This window comes from Typopeltis vanoorti, chromosome 12 (genome assembly GCF_054136105.1).
Source record: "Typopeltis vanoorti isolate ZY-2024b chromosome 12, IOZ_Tvanoo_1.0, whole genome shotgun sequence".
NCBI lineage: Eukaryota > Metazoa > Arthropoda > Arachnida > Uropygi > Thelyphonidae > Typopeltis > Typopeltis vanoorti.
Window position 1 is genome coordinate 129,455,085 of NC_143560.1, and position 19,175 is coordinate 129,474,259.

The window sequence follows — 19,175 nt, forward strand, 5'->3', positions numbered from 1 at the left end:
CCGCAACACCACTGAACTTTGCAAATAAGTTCACTAGAGAATTGATCCTAACCAGGCCATCCATCACATGCACCTTGATGAATTCAAAGTAGTGGAAGACTATGAATTAAATATTGTAGGAAATTATATTCCTGGTTTAATCCTTTAAGTGTAAGCGTGTTTATGTATCTTCATGACTGGGCTTCTTTTATATAGAGGCTAATTTGACATCAATTGCATTCTATCTAATAATGAAAACATCACCATCCCCTTTTAGACATATAAAATGCTATGCATAATGCAAAGGATCATCATCACTAACCAGGCTGCTTCAATCATCATTGCGAACGATTTACAAGATCACTGCTAAACCTACACAAGATTCTAACCTGCAGCATCTTGGCTGGAGAGCAGAAAAGCAAACCACTCAGCCAACGAGGCTGGCATAATAATGTTATTATTATTAAATGAGATCTTCAGGAGTGGCCTCTCTCTGAGTCCCTGACTCAGAGGGAGGCCACATACTACACACACCAGCTATCATACTTATTCTTGAATTCATTCACATTGCTTGCACTCACAGAATGCAAAGACAATCCATTCAAATCACACACACCAACCTATGAGATAACAATATAGCCCTTTCTCCCTTCTTAGTATTTATTCTCAGCTTCCAAGGATGCCTTCTTGTCCTTTCCCCACCCTTCATGAATTGAAAAATTCCCTCAATTGAAATCCTGTATGACTTTCAGAAGTTTGTAAGTCTCAATCGTATCACCCTCTTTCTCCTGTTTGCTAGTGTCTGTAGTCTACAAATTCTCAGTCTTCATAATCAGTCTTCCATAACCCTGATATCGTTTTTGAGGCGTGATACCAAATAAGGTCTTGTAAAGAGCCAAAATAACAACTGTATCTTTACATGTGAACATCTGTTTCTGCATTGCAATTATCTTTTCAGTTGTATTTGCAATGTTTGATCCATGATGTCTGAACTTCCTATTTATTAACACTCCAAGATCTCTAGCCTCATCGCTTCCTTAAAGCATATTCCCACCAATATAATACAACATCGCATATCTAACAATGCCAAAGCGAATCACTTTACTTTTACTAACACTGAACTGATATCCATTTTTCGATGCCAAGCATATTCAAATCTTTCTGCAAATACCGCATATCAGCAGCATTCCTGATTACCGTACCTATCTTTGCATCATGGGCAAATATCTGCATGTGATTTGTCAAATCCTTCTAAATATCATTCATGCTATGGCTGAGTTGGATAAAGGGAATGGATACACTATGATAAGGTTGGTTTTTCTAAGACATTTAATAGGATACTACACAAAAGGCTGTTCCAGAAACTATAAAATATGGGAAATATACACCCTTGACTTGAATCAGGAGATGGTTGACAGATATATCAAAATTGTGGTATACAGTAAGTGTGAATCTGCCAAATTTAAGGTGATCAGTGATATATCTCAGGGTTCAATCGTTGAGCCATTATTGTCAATCTATACATTAATGACATCAGGTATGCAATTGTTTGCTGATGATGGAAAGATAGGAAGGGCAATCATGGATGCTACTGATATTGAGCATTACTAAATGATTTCAATAGACTGGAAATATGGACAAATGAAAATGGCTGCATTTTAATGTTAATAAGTGTAAAGTTATGCATTTGGAGTAAGTAGAGTTCTAACAGTACATATTAATGTTGTTATACTACAAGAAACTGAAGACTAAAGGGATCTTGGCATATTGGTGGATAGAATTTAAAGTTCAAAGGTGAAATTGGCAAACTTAGCAAATACAACTCATAGGATAACTGCAATGTGGAAGCAAACCTTAATATGTAACGATAAGGAGGGCATTTTGGCTATTTTAATGCTTTGATCAGACAACACCTGGATTATTGTGCATTGATTTGGTTTCTTTTATTCCAAGGGGACAAAAAAATTGTGAAAAGTGTATAAAGAAAATTTACAAACATTATATCGAGGATTATGAGATTTAGATTATGAGGTTGTGAATATGTAGGTTGCAGACTGGTTAAATGGAGAAAGATGGGTGATATGGTAGAAGTCTATAAACTTTTGAATGGGTTTCACATGATATCAGGATGAAACATTTTGGTTATATGGAAGGTTGGGAGAGAACATTGGTGCATTCATGGAAGTTAAGTTTGTTCACAATCAAGAAAGTGGTAAGACCTAGGTGTTTCTCCTAGAGAGCAGTGAGTGGGTGGAATAATTTGCTCTTAGGGGATAGTGAGTGCACCTAGTGTGAATGAATATAAGGGAAGGTATGATAGCTGGTTTATGTGATTTTTAGCCTCCTTCGATGAGTCCTTGACTCCCTGGAGGTCTCAAATAATAATAATATATAAAAGTAGTCCAATTGTAAAGATACAAGGGTGGTATGAAAAGTTCTTGCCCTCAACCACAGATGGCAACAATATTGGGAATATTTTTTCCTAAGTTGGTACATCTGCCATAAGCATCACATGGAATTGAAAGTCATTCTATCATGTAATTTATTTTCCACAACAGTCTGAAGCAAAAGCATTGCCTGTATCCATTGCAATGGATAAAATTAAGTATCATCTGGTAATAATAATAATAATAATAATAATAATAATAATAATAATAATTGTATGACAATACACGACCATGAGTCCCCTTGATGGGGAGGTATGGCACCATCTCAGTCATCCAGAACTGGCATAGCTGACAAATCAGACCTATGGCTGGGTCAGTATTCCTGACTGTAATCTCTGTGTGTTCAATGGACCGGTTTGCCTGCTTTCAGGATGAGAAATCCCAGATAAAGTGGTGTAAAAACCCTGCTTCCATGTTATCCAAGACTGGCTAACTTAGCTATGGCTGATGAAGGTCCTTACGCTCCTCACATCATCGACGGGAATTAAACCTAGGACAATCCTCCCGCGGGTATATGGTCGCAAAGCACATAGCTGCTAGGCTAACTGTGTGGACTTATCATGTGGTTATAAAATTTTTTCATGCAGTTATAAAATTCTTTGTAATAGGTTTAAAAACAAACGAAATTCATTCAATGTTCATATAGGTTTATGGTTACTCTTCTCTTTCATTTCCGACAATTAAGAAATGGACTGCCGAGTTTAAACGTGGTTGTGACAGGCTTTAAGATGATCCACTTGAAGGACATCCAAAAAGTGTAATGAAACCAGAAATCATTGATCAAATGCACAATATATTATCCCACGACCAGCGAGTTAAGGTGCGCGAAATTGCTGAGACTATAGGCATTTCAAAAGTATGTATAGGTTATATTTGCATGAAGAATTGCAAATGAAAAAGCTTTGCACAAAATGGGTGCCACACTTGCTCATAACAGATCAAAAAAGCACTCACATGAAAATCTCTGAAGAGTGGTGGGAGAATTTTAACAAGAATAAAACTGATTTTGTGCATTGATTTATTACTATGCATTAGACTTCGATTCACTATTACAGACCAGAATCCAAATAGCAGTAAAACAGTTGACAGAAGCCAGTTGTTCAGTGCCAAAGAAGACAAAGTCAGTTCTATCAGCAGGAAAGATCATGGCATCAGTGTTTTGGGATGCTAAGGCAATTTGTTGATTCTCTTGAAAACAGTAAAACAATATCCAGGGTATATTATTCCAATCCTTTAACCAGACTAGAAAAAATATTTGCGAGAAAAGACCTGGATTGCAGAATCAAAAAATCAACTTTCATCAGGACAATGCTCCTGCCCACAAAAGTGTTTTGATAATGGGAAAATTAGGGAACTGCACTATAAATTGTTTGAACATCCTCTTTATTCCCCAAGTTTGGCCATTTCTTCTGAAAAGTAAATTTCTTCCTCACTGGTCAGCATTTTTCTTCGAATCAAGAAGTGATTACCACTGTAGAGGGGTATTTTGCAATCTTACTGAGAACCACTACATGGCCAGGATAATGGCACTGGAGTATTGCCAGAATAAATGTATTAATCTTAAGGGAGATTATGTCAAAAAATAAAAATAAATTAAATTATAAATTCGTTTTTTCATAGTTAGGCCGAGAATATATCAGATCACCCTCGTACTTCACGTTCAAACAGTGATACAACTTTTCACTAATATATCAGAAATATATGACTTCATCATTTTTAAATCCTTGGTATCTCTTTTAGGTCTGGCTCCAGTAATGAGATCTGAATAAAGGTAAAATGGTTTGTGTAGTGGCCTTTTCCATAATGCATAGTACTATACATATATATTTGGATGTATATATAGACGCTAATATACATATATATTAGCCTCTATGTATACATCCAATGTATATATAGAGGCTAATATGAATTTAGCCTCTATGTATATACAAGTCGACCTCTATAAACAAATAGCCCTGTCTTGAAGATACTTCAAATGCAAAGTTTTTTGCTTATGCCTGGATTAATGAATAAACAAAAATATAATTTCCTGCCATTTTTAATTCATAGTTTCAGTAATTGAAAAACTTTCAACATGTAATGCAAGATGTGATCCCTCTTTCCAGATGTCCATGTGTCACCATACTGGAAAGAATGCAGGAGGGTGCAGATCCTAGTGATGACAGTCTGAAAGATAGGATGGTAAGTCAGTCAAAATAAGTGGAATAACACAGGAAGAAAACTAAATATGAATGAAAGAGGACAGCAACATCACTGGAAGGTGCACACCACTAGGTTTCCCACATGAAGGGATCCATCAAACAAAATGAAGATTAATTTCCTCAAATGGGATAATTCATCAAAAGAAATTAATATGGCATCAGAAAGAGTATTGGTTTGATAAGCATATTAGGAATCAAAATGTAATAAATCCCCTGTTTTATTTATTTATTATCCTTCTACAACCTTCATAGGCACTGCATCTTCGAATAGGAAATTGCTTTCAAAAATTACCAAAAAACATACAAAGTAGAAAACATTCTTCAAAATATATACTTAAATACAAATAGCTTTTATATCTTCCACTGGCTAAATTAAGTAATTCATTCATCTTTAAAGAAGTTTGCTTGCATAAATTTAAATATGTTTACCAATGTATAACTAATTAATGTCATATCATTAATCAGGTTTTGTTTGAATACATTACTTAGCTAGGCAGCTAATCTAGTTAGCTAGACAACAATAAACTTACCTAGACCAGAGAAAATGACTCAGGACACCTCTGATATCTGTGTCTGTTATCACACAGATATCAGACAAAGTGTCAAAAACGACCATCGAGTCGTTTTTGACTCTTGGTGATCCATGAACATACATTCTCCATTCAGATCTGTCCCTGACCATGTCTACTCCAGGTGCTTCTTGAACTCCATCCACCCATCTGATTCTTGGTCTTCCTCTTCTCCTGTTTCCATCAACTTTAGCAAGCATCATCTTCATCTCTAGACTCATTTGCTTGCATATGTCCGAAGTATGATAATTTCTGCTTGATGATCATAGCTTCGAGGGTACAATCTGGCATTATTGTCTATCACTGATTGATTGCTGTGAACACTCATGATTCAATGAATCTATCTTCCTTTTTCACTTTTTTTCAGGGTCCAATTATCACATCCAAACAGTACCGCAGGGAATACCATTAGTTTCACGATTCTGATTTTTGTTGTGAGGCTAATTACTCTATCTTTAAAGATCCTGCTTAAATTTGTCATTGCTTTCTTTCCAAGTAATAATGTTCTTCTAACTTCTTGAGTACAATAACCATCTTTATGAATTTCGGATCATAGGAGCCCAAAATTTGCAACTGCTTCTGTATTTTCCCCATGTACTTCAAAATCATTAAGTTTCACATGTTGCTATAACTTTTGTCTTATTAAGATTACGTTTAAGACCATATTTAGCACTTTCTTCTTTCTTCTTCTTATTGTGCTATCTTCTATCGAAGGTCAGCGACCATCTTGGTGAACAAACTGCACTCTTGTGCTAATCTGAGCAGTTGTGCACTGCTCTTTCCTGTGCACGTCTTGATATTGTCAAACCATGATATTCTTTTTCTTCCTCTAGTTCCTTTGCCATCAATTCTTCTACCAAAAATGTTTGTAGAAGTTGGTAGTTTCTGTTTCTCATGATGTGGCAAAGATATGATGTTTTTCGTTTCTTGATGTTTAGCCTTGCGAATGGATTTTAAGACATCTTCATTGGTATTTTTTTCTGTCCATGATATCTTTCGCATTCATCTGTATAGCCACATCTCAAAGGCTTCAATTTTCTTGATGATTGTTACCTTCAATGTCCATGGTTCAACTCCATAGAGACGAATAGACCACACGTAGCATTTCAGCATTCAGCATCTGACTTCCATGTTTAGGTCTTTATTACAGAATAGTGTTCTCATTTGCATGAAGTACTGCTGTGCAACTTCAATCCTTTTCTTTATATCTATTACTAGATCCCACTGCTCATTAAGCAAGCAAACAAGATATTTATATCTTGACACTTGATCAATATTTTTCCCATTGCATGTCAGTTTCATTGATGAGGCTGAATGTTTGCTGATCATCATGTATTTTGTCTTGTTGATGTTTATAATTATTCCCATTCTTTGGCTTTCTATGTATACTCTGTGAATGAGTTTTTGGAGATCCGTAATATTATCTGCAATTATCACAGTGTCATCTGCATATCGTAGGTTGTTAACAATCTTTCCATTTATTATGATTCCCTCTTGGCATTGTTCCAATGCTTTTTTAAAGATAACCTCTGCATATATGTTGAACAGGAGTGGTGAGAGCACACATCCTTGTCTCACTCCTCTTTTGATGTTAATAACACTAGTGGTAATGTTGTCTAATTGAATGGTAGCTGACTGATTCCAATACCGATTTCTTTTTAGTCTTATATCTTGTTCATCTAGCCTATTTGTTGAAGGACTTCTATTAAGTTAGTGTGTCTGACTTTGTCGTATGCTTTTTTAAAATCTATTAAACACATAACGACAGTTTTCTGTTTTTCTATGCATTTTTGTATCAATATTTGGGTGCAGAAAAGGGCCTCTCTAGTAGCAAAACCATTCCGAAAGCCGAATTGTGTTTCACTTAGAGTTTCTTCACATTTTCTATAAATGCGATTCTGAATTACCTTCAAAAATATTTTTAATATTTGGCTCATTAGACAAATAAGTCGGAAGTCACCACAAGAATTTGCTGTGGGTCTCTTTGGGACAGTGATAAATGTAGATTTGAGCCAATCTGATGGAAATGCATCACTTTCATATATTTTATTAAATAGTTTTTCAAGAAGTTTGATGTTATCTGGTTCTATTAATTTTAAAAATTCTGTTTGCACACCATCTGGTCCACAGGCTTTTCCTGTTTTACTTGTTCATATAGCATTCTCTTTCTTCTTTAACTTTCATAATAAGTTCCTCCAAATCTCATCTTTGTCTTATGCTGACAAGCAGACATACTTTTAATATTTCTGTGCTCTTTCTATTATCCATGTCACATTGGCAATTAGATCTCCATACCTCAAATTATTAATGTCTTCCACACCGATTGTAATTCCAACTGAAAATTCCTCCAGCCCTGCCATTCTTAAAATGAATTCACTGTACAATTTAAACAGGTACAAAGATAAAATACATCCTTGTCCTATTGTGAAATACTCTGTTTCTCCAAGATCTGTTCAGACTGTAGCTTCTTGTTCATAATAAAGAGTTTTTAGGAGGATAATGAAATGCTCTGGGACTCCAAATGTTAACACATTCCAGTTTCACATGATCTACAGAGTCAAAACCTTGCTATAGTCAAGGAAACAAAAGGTAGACATTCTTTTAATATTCCTTTGCTCAGTCTATTATCCATCTTACATTGGCGATTTAATCTCTTGTTCCTCTGCCTTTTCAAAATTCTGCCTGCTCATCTGGCATTTCTCTCTTCATGAATGATTCCAGTCTTTTTTGAATGATCTTAAATAATACTTTACTTGCATGAGAAATCAGTGCTATAGTTCTGTCATTTTTGCACTCTCTTGCATCTCCATTCCTCAATAAAGGTGTATAAACTGGTTTCTTCCATTCCCTAAGCCATGCAGTCATGATCCAGATTTGTAGACAGAGCTGTTAAACATTTAGCTGCCTCTCCCAGTTAAACTTTTAACTCCCAGGGCTTTCAGCAGCTCAAGAGGTTAGCATCTCCTCCTGGTGCCTTCTTTCTAGATAGCTGTTCAAATGCCCGTCTCACTTCACTCTCTAGTAGTACTGGCTCCTGCATATAATACTGCTCTTCAAATTTCTCAGTAATTTTGGAGTACTTCCTGTAAAGGGTTTCTGTATACTCTTTCCATCTTTTGATGTCTGCAGCTTCTCTAATATATCCTTTGTGTTTACTTTTCAATATTGTCACCTTGACACTAAACTTCCCTGTTAGTTCTCTGATCTTTTTGAAACGATCTCTTCTTTTCCCTTTCTTGTTTTGTTCTTCTATTTGTTGGCATTCCTGGATAAAGTATTTTTTCTTGTGTCTTCTAGCTTGTCATTGAAATTCTGCATTCAGATGCTGTACTTCCTGCAAATTTCCTATGGCCTTCATTTTCCTCCTTTCCTGTGCAGTTTTGAGGGCGTCTTCTGACAGCCATCAGGACTTCTTACAAACTGTTGGAATATTCTTTCTTCTGTTTTAATTATATCTGTATTCTCTTCCCATAGTTCATCTGGTTGTCTATCACACAAATTGAGTATGTAGAATCTCTTCTGTATGCTAATATTGTATTCAGGTGGTATGTTTCTAAGATCATATCTGATTGACATTTGTGTTGTTTTCAGTTTTTTTCCATAATTTCACATGTATCGTAGCTAATAATAACTCATGGTCTGTTCCACAGTCTGCACCTGTAAAAGTCTTGACAGACTGAATTGCACTTCTCCATCTTCTTTGTCCAAGTATATAGTCAATTTGATTTCTGTATTATCCATCAAGTGATATCCATGAGTACAATCTTCTTTTGTACTGTTTAAAGCAGATGTTAGCAACGAACAAAGAATTCTCTCCACAGAACTCAACTGGTCTCTTCTCTGCATCTGTATGTTGAGGCTTAATTGCTGCACAGAATGCATGTTGGAGGTTTAATGGAATATTATCAGCACTAGAAAGGATGAAAACTAATTTTAATACTTCCAATATTTTGTCTCTGTCACACAGATATCTTTCGGGATTACAAAAATCTTTTTGTAAGACACAAATACAATACAGTAGTGAGTGAAACTGAAGTCCTGTAAAAGTTGTGCATCCTCTATGGACATTTGCAGATGGCCTAGGATGTAAAGAGAGATCTCTAATAATTAATGTTTCCCAAATTTTGGGAAGTTTGTAACAGTATGCATCTAAATTAGGTTGATTCTTGAGTGCAGATGCAGATTCAAAAACACTCTTTCTTGTTTGAATTTACTATGAGGGAGCATGGTGTTTTTTCCCCAAGAGATCCTGTGGGTTGTATCCACATAATCTGCAAAGCCAGATTGACCATAATTATGATTGCATATGTATGATTTCTGTTCTTCTAACCATATGGATGCTGATCTGCCTGTCTGTCTGAAGTAAGCCAGTTTACAGGCAAAATGTACTGTATATACCCCAGGCACTCAGAGAGGAAAGATCTGGTCTTTGGTGGAACAATATATACAGGGGAAACGAGAACAGAATGGTTTGAGTTTTTTGTAATGTGAGGAGATAGGAATACACTTCTTTAAGTTTTTAAATAGTACAGACATATTGGTCAGCTTTGACATCATCTCATTATTTACCAATATTCCCCTAATTGAAATCTTAACATAAAGCACGTTTTTCCTTCTGATATCTTAGATCTCTTTTCCTTTGCCATCAACTCTGGTTATTTTTCATGGAAGAACAAAATCGACTGGAGTATATAGGGTACCTTGTCTCTGTAAACTGGCTTGCTTTGGACAGGCAGGCAGATCAGAATCCATCCAGTTAGAAGAACACAAATCATACATTTGCAAATAGCGATTATGGTTAATCTGGCCTTGCAGACCATGTTTTGGATACCAACCACAGGATCTCCTGGAAAAAAACGCCATACCTCCATCATAGTAAATTCAAAAGAGAAACTGTTTTTTGAATCTGCACTCTGGAATCAACCTAATTTAAACAAATACAGTTGCATTAAACTTCCCAAAATTTGGGAAACATTATTAGATATCCCTCTTTATATCCTAGGCCACCTGCAAATGCCCGTAGAGGGCGCACCTAGATAGGACTTGAGTTTCACTCACTACTGTATTATATTTGTGTGGGTGTTGCTACAAAAAGGTTTTTTATAATCCCTGAAGATGTCCCTGTGACAGAGAAGAAATATTGGAAGTATTAAAATTAGTTTTAATCCTGTCTCAGTGCTGATCATATTCCATTAAACCAACATGAATTCTCTTCTCTGCAGTGTTACGAATAGCTAAACCAAAAGGATGTGTTATTCCTTGTTCTTCAGTCTCTCCCACTTTTGCATTACAATTTCTGATAAGTAGCCATAAATCTTGCTTTGATGTTGCATTTATCACTTGTAACTCTGATATCTGCTGAAAGATATTTAAATATCTTTACATGGGTATTATTTCTGGGAAAATTCCCATGTTACCTATATGTAAATATTATTTTGATGACTATTTAACCTATTTTTTAGTAGTGCCATTTTATAATGTCATTGGGTTTTACTCAAACTTTAGGGCATTACTGATGTTTCATACAAAAAGAGATACAATGAATAGGAGAGGATATATTTGGACATACCTTTGTAGGACGTCGCTAGCATCTTAATTCACAGTTTAAGCAATTGAAGAAACTTTCAAGTTTTAGTAGAAGACTACATGATCCCTTTTTCCAGATGTCCATGTGTCACACCATATTGCAAAGATTGCAGGAGATGTATCCCATGTGTGGTGATATACATGCATCTGTCATTAAAGGAAAGAAGATTGAAGGAAGACGGTTGGGGAAATGGGAGTAAAGATGTGGGATAATTGTTGTTGAGGAAAGGGGTATGTGAAGTTTTTGAAAAACCTTGGTTTTTATTATTAACCACGCTACCGGCCAAGACGTCTATAGACGTTCACGTTATCATGGATGCGAAGTGTTATTAAAATTGTAATACAATTGTTATAACAATGAAATATATGATGGATACGAAGCGTATGCGGAAGCGTATTTGATCCATAACGGCCGGTAAGGTGGTTAAAGGTGAGCAGAGAATACTTTGGGAGGGGTGGAAATAGAAGTTTTTAGGGGAAGAGAAGGATATGATGGGAGATCAGGGATGGGTGTAATGGAGTGTGAGCTGTTTTGACAGTTCATCTTCAGTGCTAGTGGGGGGGAAGTAAAGGCTATGTCATGCCAGCTTTGTGTTCATCTTTGGTGTATCCATGTTATTTCCATTTGGAGTTTGACCTAATTTTTGTTATGCAGCTTCCAACTCTTGGATATTATGTAGGGCCAGTGGATATTTATGGAGTTTTTGTCATATTTCATGGCTATTGTTTCGATATTCTAAGCATTAAATTAATGATACCAAGAAATTATGTAATTGGCTTAATCCTTAATCCAAGTGTAAGCAACTGGGGCAACTATGGTAAAGGTGGTATGACTACACATCGCTTGCCTTAGTATTCCACAATGCAAAACTCATCTCCTTGCAGATATGTATAATGCTATGCATTACGGGTAGGAATACTACACAGACCTAGAGGTGATACCAAGGTTGAAGTACTGCAGCAATCATATTTTCATATATGAGTTGTCAAAAGATGTTACATATTATTATAATACTGTGGATTAGAGATAGTTGTTAAGAGTTTTTCCATTTGATTATACTATAAATTAAAGACACCAACAAATTATATACTTGGTTTATTCCCTTATCCAAGTGTAAGCAAACAAAGTTTGTGCCAAAAATATTTTATGTCCACAGTGAGATGTGCTTTGCATTATGGGATACTAAGGCAAGTGATGCTAAGTCACACCACCTTTACCATGTGTTGCTCCAGTCATCAAAATACTTCAGGTGCAAACTTTGCTTACATCTGGATAAGGATTAAAACAAGTATATAATTTCTTGGTATCTTTAATTTATAGCATAACCAAGTGGAAAAACTGAACAACATTCTAAGCATTGTTTCATTTTCTTGTAGAGCTATTATTATGGCCTTGTCGATTTAGAGGGTATGCTTCTGTTAAAGGGTGTTGACTGCTATTTCTGTTCTCACTGTGCTTTGTTTTCTGTTTTTCTTTTGGTTGTTGCATTTTTATTGTTTAGATGTCTGGAGTAGGGCTGTTTGCAGACACAGAAGTGTTCTTGTTGTCTTGCCCATAAATATATATAGCAGAACCTGTGTAGGTGACATCACAGTCTTTTTGGCATGGAAATTTGTAAACCTCCTTGTGGTGTTCTGATATTTCTTTATATCAGAACACCACAATATCTTTATAACTGGTGTTCTAATTATTGCTTTATATATTTCTTGTGTGTGTGAGATTTTGTAGGTTTTAGAAATGTTGCCAATTTTTGTTTCATGGTGAACACTAGCTTAGAGTTGGTGTGTTTTAAAATATATTTGTAGGCTTTCTTTGTGTTTTGGAAGTATAGCAATTTGATGATTTTTTGTGTTGGGAAATTTTGTTTTGGTTCTTGAATCCTTTGTTAGGTTTTTGTTGTTTAGATGGTGTAATATAGTAGCTGTGCTGGGTAATTTCGATTTTGAAAAATACATGTTAATTTCTTTATTTCTGTATTGAGATAGTTATGTATAATCAAAACCTTTTGATCATTTATCAACTGTGCTAGGATAATTGTGTTCTTAATAGAATAAGCAATGTATGAGTGGAGGTAATTTACAAAAAATCTGTGGGTATTTTGTTGTTTGTTCGAACTAATGTGAGGTTTAGGAAATTGATAGATTTATCCTGTTCTGTTTCTATGGTGAATTTTAATCTGATGCTGAAGTTGTAAAGGAAAGCTTATAAAGTGGTGATGCATTTTGGTTCTCCCATGCATAGAATATCGTCCATGTATTGGCCATAAAAGGTGATGCTGGGGGAAGGGAGGGCTGAGTAGGTTTGGTTCAATGTGTGATAGGAATGATTCAGCTGTCAGCTGATATTTTGGCCCATAGGGAGTTAGAAAATTTGGAAATAAACGACATCGCTAAATATAAAGAAGTTGGCAGAGATTACTAGTATAATTAAGTTTAAATCACTAGGTGACAATTTTGTTTACTCACACAGACCATACCCTAGTTTCAGTGAGTACTGTGTGTACAAGACAAAAGCAAAGGGATATGGTACATCATTATAAACCAAACAAATTACCAGAACAAAATAACAGCTATTTTAAACGTCCATAACATTACCAAAAGTCTGCCTCCGCCCTCATAAAACAAACTAAGAACACCCAACACATTCTAAGAAATCAAACCAAGGTAAACAATATAACAATGAAAACTACAATACCCTGCATGACACATACCCCAGTACGTGTCATGCAGGATGTAGCATATAGGCAGCCTGACTCAAGGCAATGTTTAATAAGGCCATTCATTCAACCATATTGCAGTGAGCATGGTCACTACAAGCAAGTGTGGAAAGACGTTTTTCCAAGCTTAAACTGATTAAAAATTTTTCACAAATAGCAATGACCCAAAAAGGATTGGTTGGTCTAGCAAGTATATTGATAGAGGCAGACATAGCTTATAATATAAATTTAGAAGATCTTATAAATGGTTTTTATTGTGCAATATTGCCATTGAGCAAACAATATTATGTAATCATTTTGCATTAGTGTTTCTCTTGTAATAAAAACAACATAGTAATTGGAGGTTTGCTTATATCTTTGTCTTTTAATGTATCAGGAACAATATTTGTTTGTGTCACGGTGCAATCTAATCTGGTGACGGCCATGCATACCTATTACATGTTAAATTAAATAGTCATACGAAAAACAACACGTCACTCTTATCGAAATTCATAGCCAAACTACTCCAACCTTTACGTACCCCGTCAAAATCTATGAAAAAAACACACACAACCTTTTGTAAAGCATTAAAAACCTAACTCTATTCCATGAAGATGTTCTCTACTTCACTGGACACAATTTCAATATACACCAATGTAGACATCCCCAGAACATTACATATCATACACGTGCTACTCACAGAATACCACACCTAGGTTCTGGAACAAAATTAACACCCAGCATATCATAAACCTAATCGAAATAGTAATCTCAACAAATTTCTTCAAATTTAACAATAACATTTACATGCAAATTTTTGGATTCCCTATGGACCAAAATATAAGTGGGCAATTAGCTGAATCACACATTAAATCACACCTACTCAGCCCTGTCCTTCCCAGCATCACCTTTTAAGGTCAATACATGCACAATATTCAATGCATTAGAGAACCAAGTTACATCACCATTTTACAAGCATCCCATAATGACTTCAGCAACAGACTAAAATTCGCCATAGAAACAGTAAAGGATAAACGCATCAATTTCCTAACCTTGACATTAGTTAAAACGAATAACAAAACAGCCACAAAAATATTCCACAAAACCACAAATATTAGAAACTACTTCCACTTCAACTCATACCATCCTTATGCTATTAAGAAATCAGTCACCCTAGCACAGTTTATAAATGATCACAAGTTTTCAACTACACATAATTATCCACACAGAAATAAAAGAAGTCAACACAGATTTTTCAAAATCGAAATTAACCAACACAGCTAATAAATTACACCACCAAAATAAAAAAACACCTCTAAAGAATCAAAGAACAAAAACAAACTTCCCAACACAAAAAATCATCAAGCTTCCATATATCCAGAACACATATGAAGCCTACAATTACATTTTCAAACACACCGACTATAAGCTGGTGTTTACAAACCAAAAATTGGTAACACTTCCAAAAATAACAAAATCTCATAAACAGAAAGAAATATTACAACACCACAATGTGGTTTACAAATTTCCTTGCCAAAATGAGTGTATGTCACCTAAACAGGTTCTACTATCAGATATTTATGGAAAAGATCTACAAGAATACTTCCATGACTGCAACATCCCTACTCCAGAACATCTAAACAATAAAAAATGCAACAAAAAGAAAAGCAGAATACAAATTACATGGAAAACAAAAATAGCAGTCCATGCCCTTGAACAGAAACATACCCTGTAAATCGACAAGGCTATGACAATAGATATACAAGAACATAAAGCAATGCTTAGAATATCAGAAATGATAACCAGAAAATTTTCCCACATCTCTCTATCCCCACTGTTTCCAATCCCCCTTAATTTCAATCATACTTTCTTCCTTTAACAGAAGATGAATGTATATTACCAGGTGGGAGAAACATCTATACTGTAGGATGGATTTCAATGGCAACAATGTTCAAATATTCCTTGGAAAACAACCAACCTTCAAGTAATATCATGGGACCTGTTGTCTAACAAGATAACATGCCCCACCCCAGAACATCATTACCACCACCAGAATTATCAGCTGTGTTTACAAGGCAAACTGGATTAATCAATTCTTTGGGCTCCTGGCAAACTCTATGCTTATATTAGCAGAGAACAAGGTGCGCTATGACTCATCGGCTACAACTGCTTTCTTGTATTTCGGTGTTCAGTCATGGTACACCTTGTTTTGTGCTGATCAGATAGACAGAAGGAACTCCATCTGAAAGATAGATTTTATTACAGTGACAGAAGGTGTTTCAGTTAAACATGACAATTCTGCCTCCAGTTTGTGACAGTGATCATGAGTACTCACTTGGGATGTACCAGATGAAGTAAGTGAGGTAATCAGGAAAGGAAACCAGCTGGTAAGCATTAGTGCAGAATACTTCAATAGGGTATGTGAAAATGACTATTATTTCAATGTTAATTCATCTCACCTTCAGTGAGATCAAATATTGTGTATGATAATATTGGTGGGATTATACTAAAAGACACTAATTATGCTAGGGATCTTGGAGTTTTAGTAGATAGCAAGTTGAAGGGTCATATAACAGATTGCAAAGAGAGCACACAGGATACTTCCGATGCTGGATAAGACATTGACGGTGAAGATAATGATATTATTTTTGCCTCTTTACAACGACATGATAACACCTCACTTGGACTATTGTGTTCAGGTGTGATGTGGTTATCATGGTGATTCTGATAGTGGAGAGAGTACAAAGGGGAGTGTTATAACTGGAATGGTAATCATGAAGACAGATCAAAAATCTCATATGGCTCTTTCAGACATTTGTACTCAATCATATCATCCCATCTTTCTCCTGTTTACTAAACTGCAGATAATAGCAAACAGGAGAAAGATGGGGATGATATGATTGAGTACAAACTTCTGAAACAGGCATATGGAATTTTAGTAGGTGGATTCTTTCGTTTTTGGAAAGTGACGAAAAAATAAGAGGGTATCCTCAGAAGTTGAGAATGAATGCCATCAAAGAAGGGGTGAGAGCTAGATTTCTCTCTCTATCTGAGTGGTGTGTGAATGGAATGGATGTCACATGTCATTGGCATGTACAAGTAGTAGAAATGAATTCAAGAGTAAGTATACAACATATTATTAAGAGACTCCCTGGTCTATCTTAATAATAATAATAACCATTACCTCATTCAAAAGTAAAGTGATGTAAAAAATGTCATTATACCTATTTTAGGTTAATATCCTATCCATAGGTAAGCAGGTCCTTATATAATATTAAGGAAAATGCAAACAAATCACTGAACACAAGGCATCAGATGTATAGATAGCATAAATAGTAAAAATATTCTACAGCAGTGTATCCAAATTTTAAATACCTAGTAAACCGCTTGTGCTGTGCAATATATAGCCTCTCACAGTCAAGTGAGATTAGCTGTTCAAATCCATGATAAAGTTACAAAGTGGAAATTAAGAAACAGAGGAGCCTGCCAAAGGATACTCAATGTCACCACTTTTATTTAATATCTGAATAGTAAAACCAAAATTAAATTGGATCATCAAACTACATTTAATATTCATTTGTTTTCAGATGACCAAATGACACATCCAGAAGTGAAGATGAACTTCAGAGATCAAAATATTGTCCATAAATATAATTGTTACAAAATCTGGAATACAAATATCAACAGATAAAACATAAAGCATGGCTTTTAAAGGGCCATCTCCACTGAAGTAAAATCATGATTAAGAATCAAATGTTATAAATTATCTGCTTCAAATGCATCAGATGTCCTGAAGCATATACAAAAGGTAACATTAACCTCCCAACCGGCCGGGGTGGATGATATAGTCAGCTCTTCCTAGCTTTTTTCATGGATCAAAACTTCGTCGGCATTCTACCTTTTATCATGCCATTACCTTCCTCCGCCGTTAATCTCGTTACGGCTATTCTATAGCATTAGTGGATTAACTGTTGCTGAGTGACCTTTGTGTCCCCTCTCCCTGTCTTTATGTCTATTGTGTTGCTTAGAATTTTATTTACTGTCCTAAGTTATTTGACCTTTCTTGCCTCTAAAATGATTTATTGTGTCTCTTCCCGAAAATTGAAACCAATTTCACATATGCGAAAAAAAAAATCAATCCTGAAATGCCCACTGATCAGCTTTTGCAATGAATCTATTTAGTGATAGTGAATTTGGTGTATTTTATTCTACAAATCAGTGCACCGGAAGAGATGCACTGATTGTTCTTTCACTTTACGTATAATAATTGAATAATTGTTTTTCGAATTTTAAAATTTTCAAATGTTTGCTTTGAAAATATCATGTCAAATATTTATATTTTTAAACAATATTTATTGAAATAAATGTCCTTTTTCTTTCGTTTCTAGCGAAATAGCATTATATGGATCATCACATTTCAGTTTTAGAAACGATTTTTTGTTATTCATGAAGACAAAATAAAAAAAAATGTTAAAATGCTACATTGCATTACTCGGTTTCCGATTGTGTGTCTTTTTGGTATCAAAAATTTATATCCAATGATATTTTAGCAGTGATTCTTCGCCTTCGTCATTTATTTATTTATTTATTTGTATTATGCATATTATGATAATATCTAGTGCACATCCTTGTAGATATGTTGAAAGTATAATGGGGAAAATATCATATACGGAATGATTCAAAATTCTTTTTCATTTTGAAGATTTTCTAATGCTTTCCCCCCCCCTCCTTATCCTCTCTTAGAACTCACAGGTTTGAAAACTTTTCTAGACAGCATTCAAAATCAATTACTTCATTTTACCATTTTGACAAAAGATATACGGCAATCAGATTGTATTGTGAAACTTCTAATTCTGTTCTATTTATTTGCAATCTAAAACCAGCTGTTCTACTGCCCGCTGAAATTATGTGAAATTTTAGAAATAATATGCTATATTTTCACCATGCAAAATTGTTTATATGCATACCACACAAAAGAAAGTTCAGTAGTATTATTTTTGTTTGTTTTTCTTTAAAAAAATCTAAATATTACTTCTGCTGCTGGAAGCTATTTCTGAAATAATCTACGTCTTCTAAATACTTGGTAATCTCCTCTTAGCTGGAGGAAAGGTTGAAGGCTTGTTACTCTCAGTGCTATTGAGAAGAAAGGGGAGAACACTAAAGTGCCCCAGGCTGTAGTGCAGAATATGTCAAGAATGTCTTGTTTCCTTTTCGATTGTTGATTACCTATATCCTAACAGAAATACTGATATTTCGTTTACATGCTTATACATTATTTATGCCAAAATAATTGCTTAATTTATAATGATCAGTTTCACTTTTATTATCAAAAGTTAGAAATTAAATCATACAATTATCTTGAAAAAGAGGATTTGAATTATTTTCAAAGAAAAGGTGCATATGCGTTTCATAATCTTCTTTTTTTTGGGGGGGAGATATAGACCTAGGCAATCTGCGGATATTTCAGATAATTTATTTCATAAATCGTTCGCAAGACAGCTGTTACAAACGTAAATCACTTGGAGGACATACCTATTCATTTTAGTGTAAAACAGTAGCAAAGGTTCAGTTACTTTAGATATCTAATCTAGAAGAAAATGTTATGTCTGCTGAGATTAGAATCATACGTGAATAATTTTTCTGACATGATTTCTCTATTCGTTATAATGTAACCAATTTCCAGATTTTTTTCCCTCC